Source organism: Psammomys obesus, unplaced genomic scaffold (assembly GCF_907164565.1).
Source record: "Psammomys obesus unplaced genomic scaffold, mPsaObe1.curated_primary_1811, whole genome shotgun sequence".
Lineage (NCBI taxonomy): Eukaryota > Metazoa > Chordata > Mammalia > Rodentia > Muridae > Psammomys > Psammomys obesus.
In genome coordinates this window covers 17,010,693-17,026,260 of record NW_026590062.1, presented here as the reverse complement: position 1 = coordinate 17,026,260, position 15,568 = coordinate 17,010,693, and the positions used below count along the sequence as shown (strand labels likewise).

Genomic DNA, 15,568 nt, shown 5'->3' with positions numbered 1-15,568 from the left:
CTATCTATCTATCTATCTATCTATCTATCTATCTATCTATCTATCTATCTATTATGTGTGTGTGTGTGTGTGTTTGTGTGTACTTGGCGAATCCGCTGGAGTTGGTGTTATAGGCAGCCCTGTGCGCCTGATGTGGGTTCTGAAAACTTTGGTGAGCAACATTTTTGTGGTAGGGGACATCATCTTGGAGGGTGGGGCACCAGTCCCTTGGCCTCTTAGTTTTAGTTTCTGTGGTTCATTCAAGATCCAAGCATGAACCCCCAGTGGCAGATGGGTGTGTGGTTTTCACCACGGTGCCTTTAGTGTTTTAGGACTTTTTTTTTTACTTACTTATTTTTATTTTATGTGCGTGCGTATGCTGGCTGCATGTGTCTGTGTACCACATACATGCAGTGCCTGCAGAGGCCAGAAGAGGGCGTCGGATTCCCTGGAATCAGAGTCCTACAGATCGTTGTGCGCATGAGTGCTGAGAACCAAACTCTAGCCTTCTGTCAGAGCGCCAAGTGCTCTTAACCCCCAAGCTATCTCGCCACCCTGATGTGAGGGTTTTAAAACCACAGAGTGAGTATCTTAATTGGAGAGGCCACGGACAGCTCTCAAAAACCCCTTCATTTGGTAGGAAGGACCTGAAGATGATGAGTGCCAGCTTTGCTGATTGTTTTTAGTTTTCCTCCAGTCTTTTCCTGCATAGGCCACAGGGCCCCACAGAGCCTCAATCAGGATGCTGCTAGGCTAAGGTGTCCCTTCAGAGAAGTGGAGCTACTGGGCATCTATATAGAGCTAACAGCAAGATTCTGACCCCAGGGGAGTGTGTGTGTGTGTGTGTGTGTCCATTTCCTGGTATTATTCTCTCTTGCTCCTCTGTTGCTAGGTAGCTGGTACATCTGGCAGTTGCCAAGATGAGGGTGCATGGGGCTGATGGGCAGCTGGTGGGGAGGGAGGCCGGATAGGGGTGAAGGACCCAGGCAGCTGGGAGCTCTGCACAGCGGCAGCCTTCTGCATCCTTAGCAGTGCCTGTTGGGCACACTGGGGTCTGCTTCCAGCTGGCTGCAGGGCTCCGGACCACCTGCAGGGGCAGATCCAGCCTCAGGCCGCCAGGCGAGCTCTTCTGCCCTGAGCCCGCATCGAGGGCCCCAGCTCCGCCTCCATTCCTGCCCTGCTTTTGACCGTGGCTTCGTGAGAGGCACCGACAGGGAAGGGACAGAGCCATCTTGGGATGAGTGTGTGCATGCGCGTTTGTGTGCACACGTGTGTGTGTGTGTGTGTGTGTGTGTGTGCATGTGCGTGCATGCTTGTGTTAAAACACTCCCTTTTCCAAGCTTTGGCTACTGCTCTCTGGCGGGTGGCTCTTGCGCTTTCTCTCTCTCTCTTTCTCTCTGAAAAAATTAAATGAATAATTTCTAGCTGATTTCAAGCGGTGCCCACACACCCTTGCCCTTTAGTGTTGATTGGATCCCTCCTCTCTCTCTCTCTCTCTCTCTCTCTCTCTCTCTCTCTCTCTCCACTCTCCTCCCTCCCTCTGGCCCCAGTTTGTAATCTGACACAGTGCACTGCAGTGGCTCTGTCTCTGTCTCTCTCTGGGAGCCCGGAGGCTGAGCACCGAGAACATCCAAGGTAGGCTGCGATTTGAGATTTAATTTTTCTCTCTCCTAAAAATAGCCGCTGCTCCATTCACCTTTCCTCTTAGAGCCGCAGAGACACGGGAGACAGGGGCTTAGTGGGGAACTCTTGGCCCAGGTGAAGTTTGCATCAGAAGGGTGTCCTTTGGCGTTGGGTGGGCAGTGGTGGCTGCCGGGGACGGAGGCTGCCGCGGGTGACGGTTGGTGCGGATTGCCACCGTGCTCCTGTCATCGTGTGGCTTGCCACCAATGGATCCTTGTCAGAGTGAAGGGAAGGGCCGGCTGGCTGGCTTCTCTCACCCGTACTGTGTCAGCGATGGCGATGACGGTGGCGCTGTGGCTCTCCCGGTCCTCTTGGGCCCCCAGCCTTTCAGAAAAGCCCCTTTGGGCAAAGTTTGACACCCGCTCTGCTAGGGCAGAGCTTTTGCAGAGGGCAGAAGCTCGGTCTTGGTTTCAGACAGAGTGCCCGGGGCCTGGGGACGACTTCCTGGGGAACGGCGCAGGGGGGAGGGGCGGACTCGCAGCATCCCAGTCAGCCCCGCCATCCACTGCCCACGCGGACCGAAATGTGCAATGTGAATTTGTCAAATAGTGTCCCGGAGAGTGGCTGCAATGGTTTGTTTATGGAGACAGATGTTCTCGGCACAGTGTGTGTGTGTGTGTGTGTGTGTGTGTGTGTGTGTGTGTGTGTTCACAGAAGCCTTTGCCTAGCGCAGACTTTCCTCTCCACCTGGAGAGGCAGGGGTTGCAGGTTTACCGGTTGGATGACCTGCCAGGACGCTGGTGTGGACAGTCAGAGGGAGACATGGCTGGCTGGGACCTCTGGGGAAGCAGTTTGGTTCTATCCCCAGGGAGGGCAATCTGGCTGTCCCCTGAGCTGACTGGGAGTGGATATCTGGGCGATTGGATCAGGAAGAGAGAGGGGAGATGAGGGGAAGAAAGAAAGGGGAAAGGAAAGGAAGTGGAGAAAGGAGAGGGGGACAGAGGAAAAGAAGAAAGGAGGGAAAGAGAAAAGGAAGAGAGGAGAAAGAATGAAGAAGGACAAGGACTAGAAAGGGAAAAAGTGTGGAGGAAGGAAGAAAGAAAGGAGGGGGAGAAGAGAGGGAGGGAGGAAGGCATGGAAGAAGGAAAGAAGGAAGGAACTGGCATGTTTCTGCCTTCTGCTGGGTAGAGGGAGGCAGGTTTACTGTGGGGTGTCAGGACTGAACCTGGGGCTCCCTAGACCCTTCTGAAAGTCCATGTATTATAGAGCCTCAGAGTGTTGGTGGCTGAGGTGTGGGGTGAGTGGGTGGGGGCAGACAGGAAGGTCCTGTCTCAGTACCCTTCTGAAGGACACTGAAGAGGATGAGGGTGGGAGACAAGTCATGTCCGGAAGAGGGTAATGTCACAGGTGGAGCTGCCTGGTAGGGACAGGTGGATGTGGGGGAGTGTGGAAGAGGATTTGGTACCTAGGGCCTGGGCCTCTATGGCAGGTTGTGGAACCATTTCTTTCCTGTCCAGTTCTGAGCTAGGAGCCTAGAGCTGGGGACATCTCAGGTGACCCCAGGTGTGGAATGTGACTAGCATGGGACCTTTGAAAACTGTCCCATCCCCCCATTTCTCCCAGCCCTACTAGAGGAACTAGAGTTCCTCCAATGCCAAACTGGCTTCTTTTGAGGCTGCTGCTGAACCCCTTCCCCGACATTTACAGTTCTGTTGCATGGGTTCTGAGGCCAGGACTTCTGAACTCCAGACAGGGTGGCTCTTTAGGGGCGTGGTATGACAGAGACGGAATGGCTCAGCACCCAGGGCACAGAGCTCAGCCCTCCCAGTAATCCAGGGTGGAGGGGGCAGCTGGCCCTTTACCCTCTAACCCCACTGGCAACATATGGGAAGATGGGGAGGCTTGGGGGCTACCAGGTGCTTCCCCAGTGGGCGGTGGCCATGCTGGGCTAACAAGCCTGTCTGCAAAGACACACTAGTCCCTGTACGGACTCTATCGTGTAATGTATCAGGGGTGTGATTCAGGGGAGGGGTGAAACATCTACCTTTCTAAAAGTTCCCAGAGATGGCTGCTGCTGCTTGGGACCCCATGTGAGCACCCCTGGATTAGAGGGCCAACCCCCCCAGCACTCAAAGCAATTCTAGTGAATGTTCTCCTTGCTTGCTTAGTCTCTGGGGGTGGGGGGAGGTCACAAATGATGTGCTGTTACAAGCCTGTGCCGGCCTTCCAGGAGGTATCTAGACTTGTGAGTACCAGGCAGAACACAAAGACTCGGGGGAAAGTGGCCTTAAACCTCCTCTGTGCCCAGGCAGCTTCCACTGGTGCCATGGCAAGTTGGGTTCGTGTGTGTATGTGTGAAGGCATGTGTGTGCAGATCAGGGGGAAACTTTGGGGAATCGTTATCTCCTTCCACCTTATGAAGTTTTGGGGTGGAATTCACCTTGTCAGGTTTGGCAGCACGTGCCTCATTCATTGATCTCTCTTGCTGTCTTCCCATCCCCTTTTGATACAAATTCTGCTGTAGCCCAAGCTATCCTCAAACTCTTGATCCTCTGCCCCCAGCTCCCAAGGCCTGGGGTTACAGGCATGTATTAGCACATGCAGTTTGACATCAGCATTTGTTTGACAGCTTTCTCATCGTCTACTTCACTGACCATGCAGTTCCTCTGCGTAGTGTCACCCCCGAGGGGCTTGTGACACAGGGTCTGTGTTGTATAGCCTCTTTATCCAGCTCAAGGTTCCCCCACACTGTGAGATGTAGTGAAATGTGACAGCTTTATTTTTTTTTTTTTAATAGTGGGTAAGTATTTACATCATGTTGTATAGGTGGACGTTTTAAAAACCAATATACCAGTGTGGGCATGTGTGCATGTATGTGTATGTGTGTAAGTATGATTAGGGATGGAACCCAGGGCATTGCACATAGAAGGCAGATGCTCTAGCCATACCCCAACCCTTCACTGGGGGATTCTAGGCAAATGCTCTACCACTGAGCCACACCCTAGCCCTTCACTGGGGGATTCTAAGCAGGTGCTCTACCACACACCCCAGCCCCTCACTGGGGGATTATAGGCAGGGGCTCTAGCCACACCCCAGTCCTTCTCACTGGAGGGTTCTAGGTAAGCATTCTATTCCTGAGATACAACCCTTGCCTGCTCAGAACTACTCCTGAAAGCAAAGGCGTGTATAAAGCATATACCCCCCACTTCCTCCTCCTATCTAAACTTGGCATTCTGTCTGTCTAGACACTTATTTTGATTCCTCCAGCTCCACCCAGATTTGTCCACCACTGCTCCCTTTCTCTTTGCATTGAAGTTTGACCTCTTTCACTGTGGCCTTGGCCTGAGATCTCCTCATGGGCCGTGACTCATGCCCGTGGCCTCCTGCATCCATTTCTGATCTTCAGGTCACTCAGCATGACAGACAGAGTCCTATGAAAGCAGGTCCAGCCTGCTGTGTTATGGGAGCTCTGTCATATTTAGCATCTGTCAGAGCCACTGTGAGGTCCCTAGAGGCCCTGAGCACTCCTGATGGGATTGTGTTCTGTCCTTCTCCCTGACATCTTAGCCCAGAAGCCTCTACCCAAAGTTGACCACTTGTTCAGGGCTCTGCTCAGAGGTCACTTCCTTTAAGAGTCCCTCCCTGCCTGACCTGCAGGACAGCTGATGCCCTCTCCCTCCAGCACAGGCTCTCCTCTGCCACGCTCCATGGGCAGGGCAGGGCCCTTTGCTCTCTGCTGCCCTCTGGTGGCCTCCTTCTGTATGAGCACCGAGCATAGGGCACAAATGTCTTGGGCAGGGTCTTCTCCCACCCTGGTGCCCCACAGCATTCCTGAAGGGAACTAGACTTGAAGCCATGGTGACTTCCAGACTGCTGGCCCATTGCCGTTCACTTGCAGGTCAGCAGCACCCTGAGGCCACTAACTGTCCACTGCTCTGTGAGTAGCAGGTCAGACTCTGGTCTAGGATGGAGACGTTGATCTGAGTACCCAAAAGTGTAACCTCAGCTCTTCTGCATTTTCAGAGTTTACACAATCCTCAAAATTTTCCTCTTTTCTGTGGGTATGAGGGGAGCTACACTGGGCTAGCTGAGCCATTGGAGCCCAAGCAGAGCTTAGCAGACACTTGTATCCCTAGGGGCAAGAGAGATGAGAGGAGGTTCCTACTAGCCTTCAGACACCATCCTGGGACCACCGAGGTTATCCTGTGAGTTTCATTGCCATCCTTGATAGGCAGTTTGGAGCCCAGTGATAGTTGGAGACCAATGACACTCCCCTGGGAGCCAGGCCTATCCTAGAGGCTTCATGACAGTTGGTAGAGGATTACAGAGGCAATAGCTTCTATTTATTAAGTGCTTATACCGAGCATTTTTTCTAGAACAATCTCATTCCTTGAGAACTCTATGAGAATGATACGCTGTGCTCCCCCTTTTTATAGTGTAGAAACAGAAGAGAGACTCTGAAGGAGGTGCCTGTAGACTTCAGGTACCATAGACACCTAAAGACTGTGTTCTGTCACCTAGGGAAGGTCATTTCAGTTGGTCACGTGCATGGAACTGTTTCTGTTGTCACTGTGGGGCCCTCACAGGCCTGCCTTGTCTGATGCTGTGGTCAGTGATGTTCACTGTGGCCATGGTACCCAGTTGAACTTGTGTGAGGACTCAGACAAGGGAATTTTAACACCTCAGATAGTTCATTATCATCATGGCGGGAAGCATGAAGGTGCACAGGCAGAAATGGTGCTGGAGAAAGAGCCCAGAGTTCTACATCGTGATCAGCAGGAGGCAGGAAGAGAGAGAGAGTGACACTGGGTTTGGCTTGAGCTTCTGAAATCCTAAGGTCTAACTCTGGTGACATACCTCCTCCAACAAGGCCACACCTCCCAATAGTCTATGGGGCCATTTTCATTCAAACCACCTCAATCCCCATTTGTGTCCGGCAGATGGGCTCATGTTACATTCTGTGTTGTGTTGAACTTTGCTCTCTGATGGTAGGGGCAGCCCAGCCCTCTTGCACCCTGGCTCAAACGGTGTGCTTCTCTCCTTCTTGTCTTTGATCTCAGTGACTGGAGCAGTTGGGTAGACATGCTGTTTCCCTGTAACACAGGAGTGGTCCAGTGTTGACGTGGCTGGGTTTACACCCCTGGCTAGGTCAGGCTGGGTGCCCTGATAAAGGGAGTTATACTAATAGCCTACAGTCTTGAGCAGTGGCCCTCACCGCCTGACCCTGGAGAGTGTGTGGATCTTTGTCCCCTGTGAGCATGGATCAGAATTTCTACAGACCCTTCTGCAATGTGTGATATTTTTCCTTTCTTACAAGCTGCACTGTCAAGAGTGAATGCAAATCTAGTGGCCAGGGTGGGAGGGAGAGACCTTCACATTTTGGCTCTCTGTGTCCCTGTGTTGTCATGATGGGGGGGGGGGTTGGAGAGAGGTAGCCCTAACCTTTGCCACAGCCTGAGACTCTAACCTTTGCCAAACCCAGCACCCTGGCCATTCTTGGCCTTGCCCCGGGTCCATTGTAGTTTGGAGGCTTCTTTCTACCTTTTGGCTTGAGGCTCCATGGATGGATATGGGGTGTAGGGTACAACACAGGGCAGCCAGAGAATGGAATAACACAGCTATGCTGCTGCTCTCAATAACATCACTCTCGCTACCTTCAGGTCTCCTATCCCATGGTTTCCCAGGGGCGATTAGCATGTGGTCTTGGTTTGGCTGGAGGTGGCAAGACCGGTCTGGTAGCCTGGCTCTTCTGGCTGGTTGTCCCAGGGACAGCCGTGTCCCCACCTCAGTGTGGTTCTATGGCTCACTATCATAGAGGTGGGGACACGGGACCCCTTTTTTACTGCCAGAAGTGAGCAATGTAGGGTCACTTCAACACTGTCTCTGGCCTGAATTCTCCAGTTAAGGGCCACAAGACTCACTGCCATAAGACTTATTCCCCTGTCTTGGTATGATCCTTCTGTTTTCACCCTGGGGACATGGTTATCACAGAAGTTCCCCCAAACTCCAGTGTTGCTGGCTAATAGTGCAGACCCCAATAAAATCACTCTCTCTGCCTTCAGCTCCCCTCCCATGCCCACATGAAATCCTGCCTGCATTTTACAGACTTTATCTGTTTTCAGTAAGTGTGCTTTTTGAAGGCATGCATAATTTAATGTAATTGTAGATGAGGGCCTATACTTGAAAACTGCATGCCACCTAGATAAAAGTAATGTATAGATGGCACAGCTGTGATGGGTGAGGGGTGCACAGCCTTTCAAGTCTGCATCCTGACAAGCCTGTGCCCAGATGCCTACTGTGACATTTATTGCGAGATGAGGTTGGTCAGCCTGGGAGCCTCTGACAGTGATGCCCTCCCCCCAATCCTCCACCCCCCCCCGACTTTCAGAGCAACCTTATAAAGCAAATGCTTTACGATACTGACCATGATGAGGTCCCTATCCTAATCCCCTAGGAGTGCCAAAGGCTGTCAGGGAGGTCAGGTCTTACTTGGGGAAGTGGGGCTTTATCAGATGCACTCATACAAGTAAGAGGTTGGAGGTGGAGTCTGAGGCAGAGGAAAACACCCACAAAGCTGTGGGCCACAGAGGCAGGGCTGAGGTGCTGTGGCTACCTGAAGACGCCAGAGTGACAGCCACAAGAGGCGGTCCCCCAAGCCTGCAGACACTGCAATCCCGGCTGCATCTTGAGTGTTGGCACCTATGGTCCCAACCGTGAGGAGCCACAGCCCAGCATTGTTCTAACTTCTTGTGCAGCCCAAGCTTTTACTACCAATCACATTGTGTAGATGGGGAAACTGAGGCATGGAGGGAGCCGTGTGGGAGGGAGGAGAAGGGTGCTCTTCAGGGTGTCCCATGACATAAGATGGGACTTAAAAAACTCCCATTTAGGGGACACTTGCTTTTGTTTACTTAAAAAAAGTTAATTAATGTTTTTCTAAAGATTTATTTTTATGTGTATGAGTATTTGCCTGCATGTATGTCTATACCGTGTGTGCGTGCAACCACACACACACACACACACACACACACACACACACACACATACACACACACTCTGCCTGAGGAAGCCAGAAGAAGGTGTCAGATTTCTTAGAATTTGAGTAACAGGTGGTTGTGAGCCACCATGTAGGTTCTAGGACTTGAACTCCAGTCCTTTAGAAGAGTAACAAGTGCTCTTAACTGCTGAGCCGTCTCCCCTGTCTCTGTGTGTACTGGAGATAAGATGTCATGTATTCCAGGAGGGGGATAATTCTGCCTTTACCTCTGGGATGCTTGGATTACAGGTAAGGGTCCCCATGGCCTGTTTTATGTGGTGCTGGGACGGAGCCCAGAGTTTCAGGGATGCTAAGCAAGCACTCTACCAACTAAACTACATTTCCATACTTTTCTTTTATTTAAAAGAAGAAGTTGGGAGCCAACCGAATAGCTCAGCAGGTAAAGGTGCTTGCCACCAAGACGAACGGCCTGAGTTCGAGCCCCAGAACTCACACATTAGAAGGAGAGAACTGACTCCCCAAAATTGTTCTCCAATCTCCATACGGATTCTGTGGTATGTGTGTGCACCCACACAATAAACAAACAAATCAATAAATAAAACCACCAATGTAGTTTAGCGTTTTGTTTGTTTGTCTTAAACAAGTTGGGAGCTGGCTTCAGGAAAGCCTGGCGAGAAGGGCTGGTGGTTACCATTCTCAGGCAGGGCCTGGCATCTCTGTGCCTTCTCCAGGTGATGTAGGCACTTGATGTCCTTACTTAGAAGAAGGCTTCTCCAGCTTCTCCTGGGACACAGACAAGGAGATGTTTAAAAGGACTTTGCACAAGACCCTATATGAATGAGTTGGTGGGGTTCACTTTACCAGCCTGCACTGGGGACCCATCCCCTACTTCCGTCATGGTCAGACACCAGGCCTGTGCATTGCTGAGTATTTAAGCTCTGCTTATAGATTTTTTTTCCCTTGCTTCTAGGAGTCTCTTTTTCCCCTGCATCCCATAAGCTCCGTCTGCAACTATAATCCTATTTTACTCTCTTCTCCCTCAGCCAACCCCACTTAAAAGCAAGCCCGTGTACACTGTACATTAAAGCTATTGATTCCGACTCAGAATGTAGAAAGCCACCAGACCTCAGAGGAGGCCTTGGCTGTGCGTGTGGAAAGCTAATCAAGGTTCATGAAGGCAAGTCATGGGGAAGAGGGGGGTGGGTGTAAGACTTCTGTGGATCCAGTTGGAGGCCCAGCCAGGCCTGTCAGGGCTAAGCTGGGACAGTGGCCACCCAGACTGGTTACTTCCCAGCTCATGGAGGCAGTTGGCCTGGGAATGGTCAGAACTTACTCATCAGTGAATCCGATGGTGAGTGACATGTCCTGTGCAAACCTTTGATAGTCATTTCAAGACACTCTTTTCACTCAAATTCTAAAACAAGGGGTTTTCAAACACCAACAGCAGGTGACATTCCTCCTATTAGTGAATTAGGTATTCTTGGGAAGTCTGTGTAATGAAGCGACCTGGGAATGGCTGGGCAGAGTGGACCTACCTGGAGATAAATGGGGCCTGCAGGAGATCGGTAGAACCTGGGACCAACAAGAAGCAAGCCTCTCTCTGTCAACCAGCTCATTGCTGTCCACGGTTCTTAGTGGGACCACTGGCAGCCAGGATTACTTCTGGCTTCCAGGCATGGGTAGGAAACCTACTTCTTCTGACCTTGGAGCAGCAGTGTTTCACCGCAAAGAATACATTGCTGGCAATCGTAGTCTCCTCTGGGCCCTTGATAGAGACATACATGCCTCGGGCCACACTGGCACGCCTGGCCTGGACTGCTCAAGCATTTATTACATGAGGCCTCTACATGGTTGCTCCCCACTCCAGCTTTATGAATAGAAAAGGAAGCATGGAGAATTCAGATCATTCATTCAGAGTCACAGACTTTGTATCTGGGGTTGGGGAGGGGATCAAGACCCCAGTCTAGATGCTGATTCTAGAGCTTTCCATCATCACCATGGAGGATCTTGATAGGTGGAAACAAAGGAAGAATGTACACCCCCTTCAGATACTCATGCTCTACAAACCAGGCACACACAGAGACACTCCAAGCCAGCCCCTGTCCCCACAGCTCTTTGGTTGGGTGTGTGGTTATTTCTTTGTTATTGGTGTTGAGAGTTTGGGCATTTTCCTAGGAGCGCTGCACTGCACAGGTTCCGCCGTGGAGAAGTCTAGGTTTCTCTGCCCCTTGTAGTATAAACTGGCAGGGAATCCCAGAACTCTTCCATGCTGTGTTGCCATGGAGGGAACATGTAAAGCTTCAGCCTGCAAGCTTTACTTTTTGGTATTCCAACCCTCTCTGAGAATAGCCGTAAGGGTGGCATGCTCACCTCACAGGTGAAGGGGTCTATCCTTAGCAAAGGAGGATGCAGGGAACAGTAGTTATTTACAGAGGACATTGCCATCTCCCACTTTTTACTGAGAATGTGAGGTGCTCCACTTTGGAGGAGACACACAGCTCCACCAGCGTTGCTAGGGGAAGCCTTGGGAATTTCCTCCTGGCCTCCTCCCTACCACTCTGGTAAAGCCAAATCCTTGACAAGTCAGGACAATGCTAAGGTAGAGAATTTCTTAAGTACATAGGGATAGTATGTGCTTCAGATTTAAGGGGGAAGGGGAGAGGAGAGGAGAGGAGAGGAGAGGAGAGGAGAGGAGAGGAGAGGGAGGACAAGGAGAGGAGAGAGACCATTAGCACTTACCTCAGGAGGGTGTGGCCTCCTGAAGAGGACAATGTCTTGCTTCAGTGTCTCTAATGGTTTTGTACAGGATCTTGTGGCTTTTGAATGTCCATTGCCCAGTTGATGTAATTTACAATAGAGTTTCAAGATTAAGCAGAGTTTTAAAATCAAGTACAAAAACTGCTGCTTTGCTTCTCTTTCCCTCTTTCTCTCTGTCTCTCTTTCACTATTTTTCTGTCTCTCTCTGTCTCCTTCCTTCCTTCATTCTTTCTCTCTTCTTCTTTTTGGTTTCACACGGTTTTTCTATATAGCCTTGGCTGTCCTAGAACGTGCTCTGTAGACTGGGCTGGCCTCGAACTCCCAGAGATCCACCTGCTTCTGCAAGCACCACCACTGTCATCACTGTCACCACTACCAGGGCTTTTTTTTTTTTTAAATCTTAAAGAATTTTCTCCTGTAAATAAAACTGTTAGGTGGTTTTATGAGGTTCATTGTCGGAGTTTGGAAGGGGATCACCGTTTCATTTAAGGTCAACATCTCGAACCTTCTTCCCTGTGCACTGTCTGTTTCTTATTTTTAGCATCTTTGTTTGAGTTTATTTCACGAAGATAATCTCTGTTATCATTCTTGTTGACTTTTCTGACTCTCCTGGGAAATGCAAATTAGACCCCAGGGGGAGGGGCTTGCTGTCCTTCTCCCTGTAGCCTTAACTATTTCTTAACTGCCATGTCTCAGGGCTGTGGCACAGCTGGCTGCTGTGCTGGTTATGTTTACAGATGATCTGGTGATGTATGCTTGCCCAGGAGTGTGCGAGGGGGCCGCTCCACTCCCAATCATCACATCAGCCGTGCTCACGATCCTCCACAGGACCTATGTTTCAGTCCAGGGTTGTGATCTGCTGTTGGCAAAAATGGGATTGAGGTCAGGGTGGGGTCGGGGAGAGGGTGAGAGCAGGGAGGAGAATGAGGATGCTGAGCTGGAAAGATGCCTGGGTTGTCAGGAGACTTGTTCCTTTGAACCAGCACAGGCGCCTTTATTAATTAAAATGTAATAAATTAAAAGAGAGTAATGGACCTGTCAGGTTACTGTTTGTCATCTGCTGCTCAGAATCAGGCAGTTACAGAGCTTGTGATAATCAGAGAGAAGAAAGAGGTTGGTGGGGAGACAAAGATGGCATCAGCAAGGGGGTGGGAGGGGTGGGGTCTTTGGCAGTTCCACCCTAGGCCCATGGCAGTCTAGGCCTAGGCCCACATTCAGCTGCATCGCAGAGAACCCAGGCTCTGTGCCCCTGGTCTGAGGTTGGAAGCTTCCCTTTGTGAAAATAACAAAGGGATCTTGATCCTGAGAACCTTCCAGGGCAGGAGTCCAGACAGTCCCTTTTCCCCTTGGTGAAACCCAGCAGTCACCAACTATGCTTTTCCATTACAGCTTTTGTGGAGGTTCATGCTTGGAGGAGGCTGGGTGCTCAGTAAACATTCAAAACCATTAACTGAAAACAATCAACTACATTTTCTTAGGAAGTCTTTCCTGGTAACCTGGTAACGTCTGCATGCCAGCTGAACTTAATTTTTAAGTGTTTTTTTTTCTTTTTTTTTCTGACTCCTCTCCGTTGTCTGTTTTCCACTTCCAGAGACTAACTTTTGTTTCTATATTAAGTCATATAGACCAGGCTGGCCTTGAACTTAGAGATCCACCTGCCCCTGCCTCCCAAGTGGTGGGATGGATGTCATATGCCACCATGTTGACCCTACAAAATGTGACTTTTTTTGGTGTTTTCTGTTCAGGTTCTAGTCACCTGGTATGCTTGTTGTAATTTTTGTCACCTTGACACATCTGGGAAGTGGGTCTCCTTAGCTGAGAGATTGCCTCCATTGAGTGGCCTAAGAGCACATATGTGGTACATTTTTCGATTAATGATTGAAGTAAGATGACCCAATCTACAGTGGGTGGGAGGTGTCATACCTGGGCAGGTGGTCCTGGGCTGTATAGAAAAGCAAACTGAGCAAGCCAGGAGGAGCGGGCCAGTGAGGACATCCCTCCGTGGCCTCAGCATCAGCTCCTGCTTTGAGTTCCTGCCCTGGCTTCTCTTGATGGTGGATTCTTAACAGGTTAGCCAGATTTACGTCCCCCCCCCCCCCCAAACCACACACATGTTGCTTTCGGTTAGTGTTTCATTACAGCAACAGACAGCAAATGAGGACACCTGGGAATGTAGGAAAAGAAGCAAGCTGTAGAAGTCAGAAGGCAGCTTGAAGAAATCTATTCACTGTCCATCATGTGGGTCTCACTGAGTCATCTTATCAGCCTTTTTTTTTTTTTTTTTTTTTTTTTTGAGACAGGGTGACAAGGTTTTTCTTTGTAGCCTTGGCTGTCCTCGACTCACTTTGTAGACCAGGCTGGCCTCGAACTCACAGAGATCCACCTGCCTCTGCCTCCCTGAGTGCTGGCATTACAGGCATGCACCACCGCACCCTCTTTTTTTTTTTTTTTTTTTTCTTTTTAAACACACACACGCATACACACAGTGAGTGAATGATAATGAACCTGTTTGAAAGTGGACACTCTCTGTTTTGGGGGGTTTCTTCTGGAGGCTGGTCTTTCATCTCACTGGTGACATCAACCACTGCTGGGCTGCCCTGCCCTTCCTGTGTTTTGGGCTGCTCTGTGTCCTCTCTTTCTGCTTCTGTCCCTGGCACCCTTTCCATTTCACCCATTCCTCCTCACCATCCTCCCACTCCCAGCTGGACCATGGAGCCCCTTCAGTGGCATCCAGCCAGCTGGCAGGAGATACACACTTGTTGGTGTTGGAGCACATGGCCTTGTGGATTCAGCCAAGTGATAACTGCTTTAGCTGTGTGTGCTGGGCCCTGGGCCAGCATTGGGCCATCGTCTGCCTAGTGTCGAGTTATGGTCTTGGCAGACTTTCGTTCTCCCTACACAGTCATGGCCTCCAATCTCAGTAGATTCCTGAATTTATGCTTGGCACCCACCACAAGGTCCTACTGTCAGGACCAGCAGGCAGAGCAACATGAGTCCAACACCAGGGCCCTTGTCTGGGTGTCTGTCTCATGTGGGATGATGGGAAAGGGGACAGTGGCTTCATGGTTTCTCTGTGTGCATCACACTTCAGTGTTGTGGCACTTCCTGTTTGTGGTACCCCATGACTCAAGCAGCCGGAGGCAGGCAGAGGATAAATGTCACAGCTCTCAGTACAAAGAGGAGAAAGAGCTGTGATGGGTGTCATGTGACACACAGATGCGTCTTCATTCAGAAGGACCCTAGAGGAGGTGGGGGCTGTGGTCTGGAGGGCGTTCTAGCCAGGACAACTGCAGGGACCTCCAACGCTAGGCCAGTTAGGGTTTCTCTCTTGGAGGATGGCAGTGATCGTGATAGACTGATATTGGAGGCAGCTGGGATGTGCAGGCAGGTGAGTTGCAGGCTGCTTCCTTGAGATATTTGTTTCCAGGGGTTGTAAGCTCTGTCCGTGCTTCATCCTGGGAATAACCCCCAAGAGTAGAGTATGGCTCTTTCAGGAGGTTCCTCCTGTCTCTTGAGCATCACAAAGAAGGGTCCTCCTGGAGAGAGGCCAGATTTGCTAGTGCAAATGGAAGCCAGGCCATGGTGCTTGGATCAGACTCAGGGAGTCCAGGGAAGACAGTGAGAGGAGCATAATGAGATAGAAGAGCCCTACCACTGTGTGGCTGTCTCAAGCTTCCAGAGCAGAAATTTATCTTCCCATGGTCAAATTCAAGGTCAAAGAATTGTCAGGCCATGCTCCTAGGTAGGTGGGAAACCAAGGGCTCCTTCCACCCCTACTCCAGCTTCTGGTGGTCTGCATGCTATGCCTGTGGCTACACTGCTGTGCTGTCATTGTTCTTCCCATCCACCTAGTCTCTTCTAGGGACAACCTTACTAGCTGGAGTGGTAACCTGATCTTCATGTCATCTGAACTAAATGGGTAAGGGACCTGTTGCCAAGTAAGGTCACAGGATCTATGATGTGGAAGGAACTGTTCACCTCACCATAGCTACAACAGCTCACCATGTAACTCAGGCTGGCCTAGAAATGTGCTGCCATCCTCAACCTGTGGAATTACAAGCACGTGGAGACCAAATCGTCCCACCTTAAAAATGAATTACCTAGACCTCACATGGCCCTAGAGTAATTAGCAAATTAAAGAGGACTGCCCATTTCTTCCTTTCATTTCCTTCCTTCCTTCCTTCCTTCCTTCCTTCCTTCCTTCCTTCCTTC

At 50.5% G+C, this 15,568-nt stretch overlaps 1 protein-coding gene across 8 annotated transcripts in view; it reads left to right on the top strand.

Moving 5' to 3' along the window:
- The first annotated feature begins 1,034 nt into the window (after positions 1 to 1,034).
- Rimbp2 (RIMS binding protein 2) overlaps positions 1,035 to 15,568 on the top strand; it is a 175,658-nt gene continuing 161,124 nt past the window's right edge. For 3 of the 8 annotated variants that reach the window (XM_055605908.1, XM_055605904.1, XM_055605914.1), the window contains exon 1: positions 1,036 to 1,614. The gene's annotated coding sequence lies outside the window, so the exon portion shown is untranslated. Of the gene's footprint in view, positions 1,615 to 15,568 lie in introns of all 8 variants that reach the window. The other 5 variants (XM_055605910.1, XM_055605909.1, XM_055605913.1 and 2 more) reach the window with 3 other exon arrangements.